The sequence below is a fragment of the Pleurodeles waltl genome, chromosome 1_1, assembly GCF_031143425.1.
Source record: "Pleurodeles waltl isolate 20211129_DDA chromosome 1_1, aPleWal1.hap1.20221129, whole genome shotgun sequence".
Lineage (NCBI taxonomy): Eukaryota > Metazoa > Chordata > Amphibia > Caudata > Salamandridae > Pleurodeles > Pleurodeles waltl.
Window position 1 is genome coordinate 827155367 of NC_090436.1, and position 17174 is coordinate 827172540.

The following is a 17174-nucleotide window of genomic DNA, read 5'->3' on the forward strand; positions in this document are numbered from 1 at the left end:
GTCCACATGGGGGTTGGGTGCATGGCTTGGCCTTTTCAATGAGGGTGTTTGAGATGTCATTAGTGATGTAATCTCTAGGGGTGGGCAGTGAATTCTGTTTTCCCACTCTGCACTCCGTTTAGAGCCTGGAGTTCCAAAAAAACTCAGCGGAGCAGAGTTTTTCCTCATTTGCGCTCGCCAACTTAACAAGCAAGGAAAATCACCACCTCCCATCAAGATTCCTCAACACGGGTGGTCACGGATGGTCGCTACTGCCTGCATTGAAAAATCTTCTGTTCGTGTTGAATAAGTTGTCACTGGAGTAGAAAATCTACCTGAGCTGCAGCAAAGCAGTGCCCTCTTGCACTGCGCGTGGTGTCGTTGGCACTGATTTTTCAGCGCAGGACAAACATCCAGCACTAAAAATCAGTGCGAATGGTGTGACCTAATGCACTCTGCCACTTGCTGAACTCCACATAGTGTGGCAGTTTTTTGGTCACTTCACAGACCAGGCCTGGTCAACACTATGGGGGTCATTCCAACCCTGGCGGTCGGTGTTAAAGCGGCGGCCAACCCGCCAACAGGCAGGCCGTAAAAAAAATGGAATTCTGACCCTGGCGGGAACCGCCAACACAGCCCGCCACTTTAACACTCCGACCGCCACGGCGGGACAAACAAACAGCGCGGCGGTCACCGCCAACAGACAGGTGGCAGACAATGTACCGCCCACCCTATCAAGACCCACCAATCCGCCACCTTTTCCGGGGCGGGAGCCCTGCCGATAAAAACACGGCGGAAACAGAGCACAAACGGGAAAACGCTCACCTCTATACACTCCACGAGGAATCTGGACAGCATGGAACCCAAATTAAATATCCTACCAGCTATTGTCTACCTGCTGCTCTACCAGGAGCACGAACGCCGCCGCAGGAGACAACGGTGAGTACTGCACCTACGACACAGGGGAGGGGGGAGGAGAAAAGGTTACGGGCACACACATACGCGACCCCCCCCACTTCCCCCCCCCCCAAATCCCTACACACCAATGCAGAGCAACAAGTCAGAGTGACACCCCCCAAACCCCCCGGAATAATGCAAAGACAAAATAAAAAGATCATTAAAATTGAAGTATATTATAGCATATTTGAAGTTAAGTGAAATATGAAATCTATAAAATAAATATATTACAACATGAACAATATATACATAGTCCAAAAGTCCGGCACATATTGGCAACATTCCATTGTTCGTGGGCCAATGTGCATAAACACATGGGCAAAGCCCATACACGAGACCCGATTCCATTGGAGAGAACACTGCTGGGGCATCAGATAATAAAACCACAGGCACCTCAGGGGGAAGGGAAGGGGGGGCACCTCAGCCACATGAGTCCACGACGCCAGATCCACGATGGGCCTCCATACCCACTGTACCATCCTGGGGAGTGCAAAGCCACAGTCTCTCAAGTCTCTACAGTGGGTGGATTGCCCACTGTACCATCCTGGGGAGTGCAAAGCCACAGTCCATCAGGTGGATTACAGACTCCACTGGTTATGGAGGAGGCATGTTGGCCAGAGTGCTTCGTGAAGCCCTGCCCGACACAGATTCGGCCCTGCCAATGGGCCAGCGGTGCTTGAGATGAAGGGCCCAGCGGAGCGGTGCTTGAGATGAAGGGCCCAGCGGAGCGGTGTTTGAGATGAAGGGCCCAGCGGAGCGGTGCTTGAGATGAAGGGCCCAGCGGAGCGGTGCTTGACAGGAAGGGCCCAGCGGAGCGGTGCTTGACAGGAAGGGCCCAGCGGAGCGGTGCTTGAGATGAAGGGCCCAGCGGAGCGGTGCTTGAGATGAAGGGCCCAGCGGAGCGGTGCTTGACAGGAAGGGCCCTGTTCAGCGGTGCTTGTCTTGGCGGGGCCCTGTTCAGCGGTGCTTGTCACGGCGGGGCCCTGTTCAGCGGTGCTTCTCACGGCGGGGCCCTGTTCAGCGGTGCTTGTCACGGCGGGGCCCTGTTCAGCGGTGCTTCTCACGGCGGGGCCCTGTTCAGCGGTGCTTGTCTTGGAGGGGCCCTGTTCAGCGGTGCTTGTCTTGGCGGGGCCCTGTTCAGCGGTGCTTCTCACGGCGGGCCCTGTTCAGCGGTGCTTGTCACGGCGGGGCCCTGTACAGCAGTGCTTCTCACGGCGGGGCCCTGTTCAGCGGTGCTTCTCACGGCGGGCCCTGTTCAGCGGTGCTTGTCTTGGCGGGGCCCTGTTCAGCTGTGCTTGTCTTGGCGGGGCCCTGTTCAGCGGTGCTTCTCACGGCGGGGCCCTGTTCAGCGGTGCTTGTCACGGCGGGGCCCTATTCAGCGGTGCTTCTCACGGTAGGGCCCTGTTCAGCGGTGCGTGTCTTGGCGGGGCCCTGTTCAGCGGTGCTTGTCTTGGCGGGGCCCTGTTCAGCGGTGCTTGTCTTGGCGGGGCCCTGTTCAGCGGTGCTTGTCACGGCGGGGCCCTGTTCAGCGGTGCTTGTCTTGTGTTCCTAGGAACCAGATCTGGCCAATAATTCCCGCTCAGTCGCCATCCGACCTTTTGCTTGCGGGGCCCTCCTGTGCTGGAGTCCTGGGCCCGTGGGTGTCCTCCGTCACACCCCAAATGGGGCTGGTGGGGCCCTACTGGGCAGCTCGCCTGCTGCCGGACTTCTTCGCCCTGCTGCCCTTGTCCTCCTTGGCAGAATCTCTGGGGCCCTTGCCTCCCTTTGTGGATGGGCCAGGTGACGGTGCAAGGCTGGTGTCCTTGGGGGCAGCCGTCTCAGGCCTGTCGCGCCGGCCCTTCCCTTTTTTGGTTCTTTTCCCAGGGGGTGGGCTGGCTGTCCCCTTGCTGCTGGCCGATGTTCCTGCCCTAGGAGCTGGTGGACTCCAATAGCCCTGAACGATGGTCCTAGTAGGTGCAGGGCTTGTGGTGGCTGAGGTGCTGATTGGAGTCTTACGAGATGGAGAGGGTGGGTCAGTTGTTGGAAAGAGGTCAAGGTTGGAAAGGAAAATCAATTTAGAAAGACAGGGACGGGTAGTTGTAGTGGGTATGGGAGTGGAGGAAAAGGGTGTGGTTGTAGGTGAGTCAAGTGTGCTGTCTTTAGGTGCAGGTGCTTGTGACGGAGGCTGTCCTGAGGTGGATGGCTGTTGGGTGGGTGGCTGCCTGCGTTTGTGTGGTTTGGAAGAGGGGGTGACAGACACACTGGGAGAGGACACAGGGGACGTGTAAATGGCAGTGGGGGTGGTGACTGCACGTGTGCGGACTGTTCTGGTGGGTGTGGTGGTGATGGACGTACTGGCTGATGGTGGTGTGCATGCAGGTGTGAGTGGAGACGTCACAGGGAGGGAGGAGGGAGACGAGGAGGAGGGGGACACAGAGGAGGCAGTGGCTGTTGGCATGTGGATGTTGCTTGTGTGAATGCTTGTGAGATCTGTGGTGCTTATGTCTGGATGAGCTGCCCTTGGGTGTTGAGGTGTGTGCAGGCTGGTCTGTAGGTGTGTCTGGGATAGGCAGAGGAACAGGGGAGTGGGACTGGGTTGAGGAAGTTGGAAGGGGGAGGCTAGACACAGGGACAATTGCTGCCGTCAGTGCTGAGGCCAGAGCGTTGAACGATCGCTGATGGGCAGCCTGACCTGAATGAATGCCCTCCAGGTATGCATTGCTCCGATGCACCTCCCTTTCTAACCCCTGGATGGCATTCAAAAGGGTAGACTGCCCAACAATGAGCGTCTGGAGGAGGTCAATGATCTCCGCACTGAGGGCAGCAGGGGTAACTGGGGCAGGACCTGAGGTGCCAGGGGCGAAGGAGATGGCCGGCTTCCTGGCCGAGCGGGCACGGGCGAAAGCTGAGGGGCTGCTGGGAGGGCGGAGCTGGTGCGCTGGGTGGCGGCTGTACCTGTTGTTGCGGTGGGCACGGATGTTGCCGCCACCACAAGGGAGCTCCCTTCCGAGGACGTGTCGGTGTCGCTGACGTCTCCACGGGTCCCCGTTGTGGAGCTCCCATCGCCCTCCGTCTCACTGGTTAAGTCTGAGTCGCTTGCAGGGCCCTCCGGGGCCATGTGAGATGCAGCTCCCTCGTGCGCCGATGCCACTTCTCCTCCGCCTGATGATGCTAATGCACACATGAACAGGAAAACCAAAAAAAAAGGGGGGGAGAAGAAAGACATGTTGAGTGCATGCATTGGCGGCACCGTTGGCGGAGAGGACAGACACAGAAGCCCCCTGCACTACGCCGCGCACTCGGGGTACACTACTCAATTATTGTGACTTGGCCGACAAGTCTATGGACGACAAATGCACACATAGGTGAGCCCAGACCATGGATAGCTGTACTTAGCACCCTACAGAGGTGGGGGGCGGGGGCACAGGGCCATGCCTAACGGAGGGGCCTAGCCTACAGAAACCGCCCTGGCCTAGAGATAGCCACAGCCCTCCTCCCCCACCCAGACACCTCCACTGTGCGCTAATATAGCAGAATGTGCTGATACTCACCCCCTTGTGTCTGCTGTGATGTCCTCACGCGCCCATCCAAATCGGGGTAGGCCACCGCCAGGATCCGGGACATCAGGGGGGCCAATTGCCGACTGGCACCCCTCCTACGTTGGGAGGCCATCCCCAGCAGAGACTCGGCAGTCTTTCTGCTCCCGCGGCGGATGTCCTCCCACCTCTTGCGGCAGTGGGTGCCCCGTCTGTTGTGGACCCCCAGGGCCCGGACGTCCTTGGCGATGGCACGCCAAATGTCGATCTTCTGATGGGCGCTGACCTATGTGACATGTACAGGGTGGAAAAATAAATATCATCACTTTTCTGCATGGTCGATGTGAGTGGCCCCCCCTCCCCAACCTTGCCATGTGGTACATGCTCTCATCTGTCGTGCGTTGCACTCCTCATTCGCTCCCCTCCCCACCATCTTACATCCACCCCACTCAACACAGGCATAGCCCATACTACGTGCTCCCTGTGTACTTACCTGTTGGTCTGGAGGACCGTAGAGTAGCGCATACTGGCGGAGGACCCCATCAACAAGTTTCTCCAATTCCTCAGATGTGAAGGCAGGGGCCCTTTCCCCAGTCGCAGCAGCCATTGTATCTTCCAGACCGAGGTCACAGCAGCACTTGCAGTATAGGTCCTCTCCTGTGGATGATCAGGTCTGGAGTGATTAAGCAGTTAGAAAATGGCGGTCACGCCCGCGGCGGTGCGTACCGCGGCGGTGCGTCCCGCGACCGCAGGCGCACATCGTCATTGGCTCCTGAGACCCATGGGGTTCAATGTTAACCAATGCTGCTTTGCGCCGCGGTCTTCGACCGCCTACCGCCACGGTGTGCCACGCCAGCGCATTGACCTCACATCCCATTGTCACACTTCACAGGTCAGGCAGCCGCCATTTCAAGGGCCAACATGGCTTAATTTCTACTGCGTCACACAGGCCTAGGCCTTGCATTGCCACTCATACAAGCCATTCAATGCATAGCGAATCGTGTACTGTGCAAGCTGTGGTTACGTACCTGTGGGTTGCTTGACTCTGTGCTCCATGTTGTCCTTCCTAGGCACCGTCCGCTGGGACTTGCGAGGAGATGGAGGAATCCTCCCGTGTACAGACCGTTGGTGGACCTGTCCACAATGGAAGAAAGACATGTCATACTGACATACAGACTTGACCGAGCCACTATACAGGAACTGTGTGGCCAGCTGGAGCCAGACCTGATGTCCCCCATTCGCCAACCCACAGGGATTCCCCCTCTGGTGCAGGTTCTGTCAGTACTCCATTTTTTGGCAAGTGGATCATTCCAAACAACAGTGGCCATATCATCAGGGATATCTCAGCCTATGTTTTCTAAGGTTTTGTCCAGAGTGTTGTCTGCCCTGATGAAATACATGCGGAGCTACATTGTTTTCCCTGAGGTGGGCGATTTGGCTACAGTGAAGGGTGATTTCTATGCCCTTGGACATATCCCCAACATCATTGGTGCCATTGATGGGACCCATGTGGCTTTGGTTTCCCCCAGTGGAAGAGAGCAGGTGTACAGGAACAGAAAAAGTTATCATTCGATGAATGTCCAGGTGGTCTGTTTGGCTGACCAGTACATCTCCCATGTAAATGCCAAGTTCCCTGGGTCAGTGCATGACGCGTACATCATGCGAAATAGCAGCATCCCTTATGTGATGGAACAGCTACAGAGACACCGTGTGTGGCTAATAGGTGAATCTGGTTACCCCAACCTGTCGTGGCTACTTACCCCAGTGAGGAATCCCAGGACAAGGGCAGAGGAACGGTACAATGAGGCCAATGGGCGAACTAGGAGGATTATAGAAAGAACCTTCGGCCTCCTGAAGGCCAGGTTTAGGTGCCTGCATATGACAGGTGGATCCCTAATGTACTCACCAAAGAAGGTGTGCCATATCATCGTGGCCTGCTGTATGCTTCACAACCTGGCTTTGCGACGCCAGGTGCCTTTCCTGCAGGAGGATGGTCCAGATGGTGGTGTTGTAGCAGCTGTGGAGCCTGTGGAGAGTGAAGAGGAGGACGACGACGGGGATGACACAGACAACAGGGACACAGTGATACAACAGTATTTTCAGTAGCACACAGGTACGAATCAACCCCGCCATTTTACATTTACTTAAAGTCTCCTGCCTCTCTGCTGTCTGAGTTCCCCTCCAGTTCCTGTTAACTGAGTTGTGACTTTCCCTTCCGTTTTCAGAGCGGCGGGCCCCACTGCGTGACCTCTGCTTTGTTTGCCCATGGACTACAGCTGTGTGACAGTGGTATGTTGTCATCACAATGTAACTGAACATTTCTGCACCGTTATGTCTAATACATTTGTTCAAAATACAAGCAGACTCCAGATTTTTTAAGTGCAATAAGTGATTTAATTGAAGTGCTACATTTAGGAACATGATTGTAAAACGATGATGGGTGATGGTGGAGTAATGTCCATGGCAGAGTCCAGTTCTCAGTCTCACAGGTGCATTTTCCATATGCCTGTGGAAGGATGGAGCAGGGGCAGTTCAAGGTTGGACAGGGTGACAATGTGGGACAGTGGGATGACATCAGGGGGTATAGTTTGCTGGCAGGGGTCTTGGCATCCTACTCTGTCTTCTTGTGAGATCTCAGGTTCCGCTTGCGGGGTGGTTCTTCTTCTGCAGGAGGTGGGGTTCTGGTGGCCTGTCGTTGTGTGGGGGCCTCCTGTCCACTAGCGCCGGAGGAGGTGGTAGGCTGTTCCTGGTCCAGGCTAGTGACAGGGGCCCTTTGTGGTGCCACATGGTCCCGCAATGTGGTGACTATCTGGTTAAGGGCCACGACGATGGTCCCCATTGCGGAACTAATGTTCCTCAGTTCCTCTCTGAACCCCATGTACTGTTCCTCCTGCAGTACCTGGATCTCCTGGAACCTGGCCAGTACCGTAGCCATCGTCTCCTGGGAGTGGTGGTATGCTCCCATGATGGAGGAGAGGGCCTCTTGGAGAGTCGGTTCCCTGGGCCTGTCCCCCCCCTGTCGCACAGCAGCCCTCCCAGTTCCCCTGTTTCCCTGGGCCTCTGTCCCCTGGACCGTGTGCCCACTACCACTGCCCCCAGGTCCCTGTTGTTGTTGGGGTGGTGGGTCAACCTGGGTGCCCTGTAGTGGTGGACACACCGCTGATTGACGTGTCCTGGAGACAGAGGCATGGACCCGCTGGGTGGGAGCTGTGCTGGTGTTCCCAGAGGGGGTTGGGTCTGGTGTAGCCTGTGGCTGTCTGTGGGGAACCGACTGTCCCGAGGTCCCCGATGGGCCGGGTTGGTCATCTGGGTCCAGGGAGACAGAGCTGCTGTCATCACTGGGGGCCTCTTCTGGGGGTGGGATGGACATCTCTGGACCCTCTGTGGCGGTGTGGTGGCGTTCGGGTCCTGCAGGGGTATAAGAGTATGGTTATTGCTTCTGTGTGTGGCATTTCGTGTAATGGGTGGGTGGCCGTGTCCCCCAGTGCTGGCATTCCCTTGTGGGGGCTTTTGTGACGGTGGCTTGTGGGGGTGATGGGTGTGTGCAGTGGGCATGCTTTGGGGATGGGTGTCCTTGCTTTGGGGACGCATGCAGGGCTAGGTTTAGGGATGGGTGGAATGTGATGGTGAGCCATTTGCAAGGAGTTGGTGTGATGGGGGTGGGGGTGAGGGTGGGGGTATGATTTGGCATGCAGGTGGGGTGGGGGGAATGAAGTAGTGGAGATTTGACTTACCAGAGTCCATTCCTCCGCCTACTCCTGCGAGGCCCTCAGGATGCAGGATGCAGGATGTGCAAGACTTCCTCCTCCCATGCTGTGAATTCTGGGGGAGTAGGTGGGGGTCCGCCGCCAGTCTTCTGCACCGCGATGTTGTGCCTTGATACCATGGAACGCACCTTCCCCCGTAGGTCGTTCCACCGCTTCCTGATGTCGTCCCGATTGCGTGGATGCTGTCCCACAGCGTTGACCCTGTCCACTATTCTTTGCCATAGCTCCATCTTCCTGGCAATGGTGGTGTGCTGCACCTGTGCCCCGAAGAGCTGGAGCTCTACACGAACTATTTCCTCCACCATGACCCTGAGTTCTGCGTCAGTGAACCTGGGGTGTCTTTGGGGTGCCATGGGGTGGTGTGGATGAGGTGAGGGGTGGGGTGGTGTATGTGTTGTAGAGTGTGGTGAGTGTGGTGGTGTATGGTGTTTTGTGCGTGGAAATTGTGTGGGTGACGTTGTGATTTGCCTCTGTGTGATGGTCTACTCTATGCTGTACTCTCTCTCTCTGTCCTTCAGACGCAATTGTGGTCGTAAGGGTTTGTGGGTGATGTGGGTGTGTGTTTTATATTTAATTGGGTGTGTGGGAGTGGTGTGTGTATGTGTCTCAGGTGTGTGTATTTTGATTTGTCCAATGTGGTAGTGTTTTGTAAAGGTGTGTGTATTTTGAGCGCGGCGGTGTGTACCGCCAATGGATTACTGCGGTTGAAAGACCGCTGCGGGGATTTGTGGGTCGGAATGGGCTGGGCGTATTTCTGTTGGCGTGACGGTGGAGGTTTGGTCATCGCCAGTTTCCCGCTGACCTTTGGTGTGGCGGACTTTTGTTGTTGTCGGGTTTTTGGCGGTTTGCCAGTTGCGGGTCAGAATGACCGTGGCGGTTTACTGCGACCGCGGCGGTGTTATGGCGGTCTTCTGACCGGCGGTAAGCGCCTTTTACCGCCGAGGTCAGAATGACCCCCTATGTCTGTTTCTGTAAAATCAAGAGTGAGCACCAGAACGGAAATATTTAAGGGAACATGTATATTCGTAGCATAAGGTGCTACAGGAAAGACATAGGCCCTCATTATGACATCAGCGGCTTCCTCAGGAAACCACTGATGCCAAGGGCGGCAAAAGACTGTCCGCCATAATATGGCTACTGCAGGATTTCTGCCACAATAAGGGCAGAAATCCGGCAGTAGCCATGCTGGCAGTTGAGGCACCTGGGCGGTGCTACCACCTGCACCAGCCCACCAGTAGGACGCTGCCAGCCATATTTTGACCAAAAAGACAACCTGGCGGTGTCCTGCTGGTGGGGCGCTGCTGGCGGGGGCAGTGCCCCTTCCCGTTTCATGTTGGACGACCACCTCACCGAACAGGGTAAGTCGGCGTCCATCAGGGGTGGGGAGTGAAGGGTTGGGAGTGTTGTGTGTGAGTGTGTGGTGTCTGCATGTGTGTATGAATAGGTGTGTGCATGTGTGTATGCCTCTGTGAGTGTTGTGGTGTATGCGTGGCTGTCTTCATATGAGTGAATGCGTGTATGAATGTTACGGTGAGTGCGTGTCTGCATGTCAGTGTGTATGCGTGTGAGCATCTGTGAGTGAATGCGTGTATGGATGTTGTGGTGCATGGGTGCATGCTTCGTGCGTGTGTGCATGATTCTGGGGATGGGCGTTTGAGGGCAGTCTGATTCTAGGGAGGGCTGGGTGTGGGGGTGTTGGGAGATTGCTGGGGGGTGGTAGAGGGTTAGGCGATTGCTGGGGATGTGCGGGAGCCTTCTACCGGTGATAGGGAAGGAATTCCCTGTCACCAGTAGCCCTACCGCAATGGTTTTCGTGGCTGCTGTACCGCTCCGAAAACCATGGTGGTAGGCCGGTTCATTATACCGCTGGCGGTCATGTGTGGTATGAGTGGTGATGTGGCAGGTTAGTTGCGACTAACCCGCTATACAATGTGGCGGTATGCATCGCCAGCCTGTTGGCGGTGATACCACCACATTAACCCTTGTGGTCAAAAGACCACCAGGGTTTAAATGAAAGCCATAATCTCTCTGCATGTTTCCACACAGTCTGAGCTACAGCATTTTTATTGTGACTTTTATTAAAATGATCCTAATATCTTTCAGCAACAAATTATAATTTGCTTTTTGGTGTTGTCACAATACAGATTCAGCTTTTTTGCTTCATGTCTGCAACCATACTATCTTTTTCATATTAAAAGAGTAAGACACCATATACAGTGCCATAATGACCACTTGAGATGGAGGACGCATCCATTGACATGATAGCAGACTTGAGAGACCCATACCTACAGCTGAACATGTGTCACAGTACCACCACTTCTTATCCTACATGGCTCAACATAGCGAGCGTCACACACTCCTACTTGATGGGTGTGGCAACCAGGACTGTACATTCCTTAAATCACATCTGACTACGTTCATTCCAAGTCCAAGGAGGGTGACAGAGCACAACCATTCAGTAGTGACCTGACAGCTAACACTTACCCCCTTGTGGCTGCTGTGCTGCCTTCAAGCACCCATCCAACTCAGGGTACGTCACCACCAGTATGCGGGCCATTAGGGGGGTCAATGTCCGACGTGCACCCCTGCCTGGTTGGGAGGCCGTCCCCAGCTGTCCCTCAGCAGTCTTACGGACCCAACATCGCAGGTACTCCCACCGCTTCCTGCAGTGGGTGCTCCACCGGCAGTGGACCCCCAGGGTCCACACTTCCTTGGCAATGGCTCACCACAACCCTTTCTTCTGGTGGGCACTGACCTGATTAGGAAACAGTGAGAAAAGGGAGGACATGATGTAATGGTACCAATCCAGCAGTAAGCTTTGACGACACACAACAAACACTCAGTGCTCATGCACACTGGCACTATCCCACACATATCATGTGCATACTACACACCTCATCAGTCATGACATGTCAATGTGCACACACATACATCGTCAAACACCACCCAACATGTGGGACAAAGGATGTTGTATTGACCTGTTGGCCTGGAGTTCCTTACAACCGCGCATCCAGGAGTAAGACCCCTTCCACAAGTTTTTCCAGCTCCTCTGTTGCTGCAAGAGACAGGACACAGCAGCACACAAAGGGGAGATCTGTCTATCCCGAATGCCAGGAGTCAAGTGAGCTGTCCCACACAAAATGGCGGTTACGACTGCAGCCGCCATGACCGTCACCGCCGGCGGTGATCGTCATTGGTCCCAGTCTCCCATTGACATCAATGTTAACCAATGAGGAGTTGCACGGCGGTTCTGACCGCACTCCGCCATGACGACTTCCGCTGGCGGAACAAGGTCACTTCCAGCAGTCCAATGCATGCCGGACACGTGGATGCCATTTTAGTCTGTGACATTACTGTCCTGAGTTTACACAGCGTAACTACCTGCATGTCGTCACAAATACATTCTTCAGGTATGACAGACACATGTAGTGCGTGTCTAGTGACATTTCCACACTTGTCACAACTATTGTCAGCATATTTGATCAGTATAGTGGAACACAGGGAAGGTGTAGGTGTACATGTCCTGGATACATCAGTTCCCACAGGAATTATGTGCCATTGTCTAGTTAGGTACGGAGGGTGGAGTAATGTGTACTCCCTCAACATGACTGGCAACTTGCATGACTATTACATAATGACTGTCATGTGTCATACTGAATAGCCTACATTGTGAGAGATTCCAAGATTGTTGTTTGTGTCCCCGCACAGATTTGGCCACAATGGAGTGATGAGGAATGCACCAATTTACCGGCCACTCGTAGATCTTGAAACCATGGAAGAGCGCCACATCATCATGACCTATCAACTAAACCGTTTGTGCATCAAGAAACTGGTCGCCCAGTTGAAGCCAGACCTCCTGCCGGGTTTGAGGAATCCCCATGCCATCCCTCCAACAGTCCAGGTGTTGTCAATCCTGCATTTCCTGGTGAGTAGCTCTTTTCAGGTCACAGTGGGACTGGCTGCAGGGTTTTCACAGCCCAAGTTCTGTTAGGTGTTGCAGGATGTGCTGAATGCCCTACTCAAGCATATGCACAGGTACAGTAGGTTCCCACTACCACCAGATTTTCCCACTGTAAAAGCAGCCTTCTACAACATCTCAAATATTCCACATGTAATTGGGGCCATTGATGGGACTCACATTGCCCCCCTGGTACTGTCGCATGGGCTCTCATTATTCTAAATGAGACTATTGGATTTATAGGTAGCAGGGTTGTTCCTTATGTGGGGGACTAAGTCTTACCCACTTGGAAGGACCTCTGTCACCTCAAATTCGGTTTTGCTCCGGCTAACTAGCAGTGCCTCATCTCTCCCAAGGGGGAGAGATGATTAGGCAGCCGAGCGCATTACATCTTTGGAACTTCTCAGGGAAGTCGTGGTCACTCAGATCCAAACCAGCTCTCTCATTTACAGTATGATCTCATATACAAATGACAAAGGCAGTTTGAGTTTTATATATTGTTTTTAATAAAACTACTGTATTTTAGATAATTAGGCATGAGCCGCAATAACCAGAACCATACAACACAGTAGGATTGAAATAGTCACGATGAGAGTGAAACATAAAAACAATGCTATCATGGTGTTAACGGATTCTATTCTCCCTCAGTTAGTTATATTTCGAGCACAGCATGTTAAGCTACTAACTTGCCTTTCAGATTCCCCGGGGAGCCATCAACCCTCATACCTGAGCAAAGGCCTGTGATCTGGTTCAGCATCTGCAACAAGGCAGTCAGCGTCTCGTTGTGGTTCCCTGGTCGGAATCTCCCTCTTCCGTGTATTAGGACAAGGAAGTGTTTTTATAACTAACATGTCAGTGTGATCACAAAATGTCCCTACGCAAGAATGTATATCTGTAATCCAAAGACTAAACTCCTACCACGTCTATCGGCAATGTACCAGACTGTATCCTTGACTGAAGCACAGAGTGAACAAGAATGTGTTATTGAAACTCCAGTGCTGAAGTAGGCTAAACAGTGTGATATAAAAAATAAAACAAGACAGTAGAACTGTTTTTTTGAAAAATAACAGTACAAAGCTGAATAAAATGCATTTAGAGCAAAGTGCACAGAGGCTCTATACTGCGAGCAAAGGAATAAAATACATCCAGGGCAAAGTGCACAAAGGCCTAACGCCTGAAGCTAACGCGCAAAGGATACATAAAATTGACCACACTACAGTACCTCCGAGGATCAATGAACAGGTCTACAGAAACAGGAAAAGTACATATTCACTCAATGTACAAGTGGTGTGTCTTGCAGACCAAAACTTTACACATGTGAACGCTAAATTCCCTGGATCAGTACATGATTCCTGCATCCTGAGGAACAGCAGTGTCCCTGCAATGATATCACATCTACAGGGAGAAAGAGCCTGGCTCATAGGTATGTGTACTGCTCTCCATGTCAGACGTTTATACCCCTCATGACACAGTCAGCACTCCGCCTAGCAATGTTACCTATGGCCATGTTACCTTTTCCACACAGGTGACTCCGGATACCCCAACCTGTCTTAGCTCCTGACACCTGTGAGACATACAAATACATTAGGGGAGAACAGGTACAATGAGGCACATGGCCATACAAGTTGTGTGATTGAACGGACTTTCGGTCTCTTGAAAGCCAGATTTTGTTGTCCTCATGTGTCTGGTGGTGTCCTACAGTAAAATCCAGGGAACTTCTGCAAGATCATTGTTGCATGCTGCATGCTCCATAATCTGGCCCTCAGAAGGCACATCCCACTTTTGGAGCAGGGGGACATTAATGCTGGAGCAGTGTTTGTGGCCGGTGACTCTGATGCTGAGGGGGAGGCTGACGAGGATGAGGCACATGACAACAGGACTGACATATTCGTCACTAATTTCCTTGATGTACAGGTATGTCTGCATTACATATCATCTGCGCATGGGAGATGTATTGCTGAAGCCAATCTGTAGCCAGTATTTGCATGCATCCAGGTATGTGTGGGGACTAGAGCCTTACATATTGGTTAACGACCTTGATTCACCATGAGAGATAGTGGAAATGCACAGCTGCTAAGTTCATTTGTGGATGCTGGTGCCATTGCGGTACAGCCTTCTAGTTGAACTAAAGGTTTAGGGTCCTCAGGCTGCCTGTTTGGGGGTATGTTAGGGGGACTTATCAGTCTTGTCCTGCTGTGTGGGCATGTCATGCATTGTCATCTGCTGTGTGTCAAGTACCTGTTCCTGAATACTCAGGCTGTTGTGCAATTGAGGATGTTACCTATGTTTCATCTTTCCTGTCCCACACATGTGTGAATGCTAATGCAGACCCTTACATATGGTGTAGCATAGCTGCTTTGACACTCATCCTGTGTTTGTGTTCAACTGCTATTGATGTACTGTGGATTGCATTCCTTACAACATTGTACCTCATTCCATTTATTTATCCCTCTTGAGGTGACATAACTGTTTGCAGTCTGCTTGCTGATTTGCCTGTTGGCATAGGTGACAGTGGATGTTAAAACAACACGGATGTACTTACACACCTGCTGGAGTATCCCAATACATCAGTAACTTTGACATTTCTGTTGTGTAGACATGTGATTCTTTTGTTGTTCTGTAACATATTTGGCAATACAAACAATAAAGAAACATGCACCATCACTTGTGATACTAGGTGTTTATTTAGTGTAGAATTTCACAGTCCAGAGGAGTGGGGTAGTGCTCTAGGTGATGATCAGAGTGGGTGCTCCAGCTGTTAGGTTCATAGATCCTGTGTCCATTTGCCTCGGAATGATGAGACCTTGGTATTGGACAGCCAACAGGGTGTAACAGTGGCACACAAGGGTGACATTTCAGAAGAGGGATCACTTTCTGGTGGGGGGATTGGTCTTGGCCTGTGGTCCTGCAGGATGTCTGGATGGGTGACCTCTTTTACAGGGGGTTCCTCGGCTGCAGGGATAGGGGTGCTGGTGTCCTGTGGGTCCTCCTGCTGTGCCTCCATTCCAGTAGCAGGTGCTGATGTTGATGGCAGTGGTGTTGACTGACTACTGGTTGGTGCATGCTGTTTAGTAGAGAATGTCCGCAGGATGCCTCGGAATGATGTGACCTTGGTATTGGACATCAATATAGGCCAAAAGGGGTTGGAGGGACCGGGAGATTATATGGTCCAGTGTACAGTCTCCCAACTATGATACTATAAATAAAGGTAGACTGTTCCAAATCTACTCTGACTTCATAGGAGACCTGAACTATCAGGAGCAAGAGCCCTCATGCATCACAATGGATGACAAGCATCATCATCGGGAAATGCTCCTCACCAGGCCGGCTCTGCAACGCCTGGCGGGCTCCCCAAAGGGGGCTCTTATGCCGTGCTGCTCTACTAGAGTAAGCGTAATAGCTTACACCAGGAGTAGATTCAAAATGGAAGGAACAAAAAGACTATTAAAATTGGTTATTCATCGCACCAAAACATCAGACTTTAATCAGTATAGGGTGGATGAAGACCAAGGTTAAAAAGAGAGGGTGAGTGTCACATAAGAGTACAATGCTCAAGTGACTCTCAAAACAAAAAAGCCAAGGGGAACTATAAATTATATAGTGCCTCTACATATCAAGGCCAACATGTTTCGCGTCCTTACGGTCCAGCCGGATCCATCGACGCTTCATCAGGACCAAAGAAAAATGTAAACGTCTTCTCCAAAATGCAAAATCTGATATTATTGTTAAATATATCTAAATGCCCTAACTTAAAGGTGAAACAGTCACTTACATTGAAGTCACCTGGTCAAGTCAGGTCGCCCTAAAAGACAAAAATACATATATATAGGCCAGAGGAAACCAAAAATAGTGCTATACAACAATTGAAAGTAATAAGTGTACTTAAAATTGTGAAGGGTCACACGTCACACGTGAAAAGTGAGAAAACCCCGGGCAAAAAAGGCTTACCATCCCCAAATTTAAGAATAGGCTCCTTAGGATGCACGTAATGTGGACTCAACTGGTCACTGTTCATGGTCAATAAACAAAATATGTCCACAAGATATATGTGATATTCAATAATTAATAAAAGTAAACCAATATTGAGTGAAAAAAAGTTGTCACTGTAGAAGACCCAATAAAGCATTAAAATGTATTGCAGTAGTAAAGTAATTAGAAATTCCCATCTATCCACTCACTTACATGGTCAATATATCAACGGTCATTGTAATATGCAGCTTCTTAAATTCATCAGGTAAATAGCCCAATTACGAAGAGACACGGGATCTGCCGTGTCTTCGTTGTTGTTAATGGTGAGTAAAAATTATCTCAAATAAAAGGGAGAGGCGAACTTACATTTCAATGACCGGTCCTACGTCGTGGACCTACCTTCGATACGGCGTCGCTCATACATGCTATGCGAGCACTGTCCAAGTCGTTAAAAAGACGCTGCGGCGAGCGGGGAGGGAATTCCTTCCGGCTCGCGCGCGTCTCAGGAAGGTAGAAAGGAAAAACGGACGTGCGTTTACAGGAAGGGTAGTAAAAATAGAGAAGGGACAAACGTCTGTCGTGTACATGCTCTTGATCCGAGGACTTACTCGGGATCGGGAGCAGGGTTGAAAATACAAATCAAAGGAGCATCTAGTCCAGTGACATGAAAAATGTTTAAAAAGGATTTAAAAAAAAACATTTTTTATATTTATCTATAGAAGTACAAGGGATAATCAAAACGGAATAGTTTCCTTCTTAGTCAAAAAAATCAAGGAAAAATCAAGAAAAAATCCTTCCTGAATGGTCAAAAATAGTAATATTGACTGCTATTCCATATTACATAATGTAGGTCAACTTACTGATAATGGGATGACAGAGAGGTCAAAATAGTGGTTTCAGCTGTGGTTTTTCACACCAATGTACAGAAGATCCAATGGAATACAGAGTAAGATGATACTTGTTGATATTAGGACAGAGAGGTCCACGGAATATCATCATTCAATCCATTAATATTGGTCCCTAATTTAA

General features: G+C 51.5%; 1 long non-coding RNA gene across 1 annotated transcript in view; it reads right to left on the minus strand.

Annotated features, from left to right (window-relative positions):
• Positions 1-16626, minus strand: part of LOC138285046 (uncharacterized) — a 94314-nt gene extending 77688 nt beyond the window's left edge. Inside the window, exon 1 of the long non-coding RNA XR_011201507.1 lies at positions 16545-16626. This is a non-coding gene — a long non-coding RNA (uncharacterized lncRNA). The remainder of the gene's footprint in view (positions 1-16544) is intronic.
• Between the last annotated feature and the right edge of the window lie 548 nt (positions 16627-17174).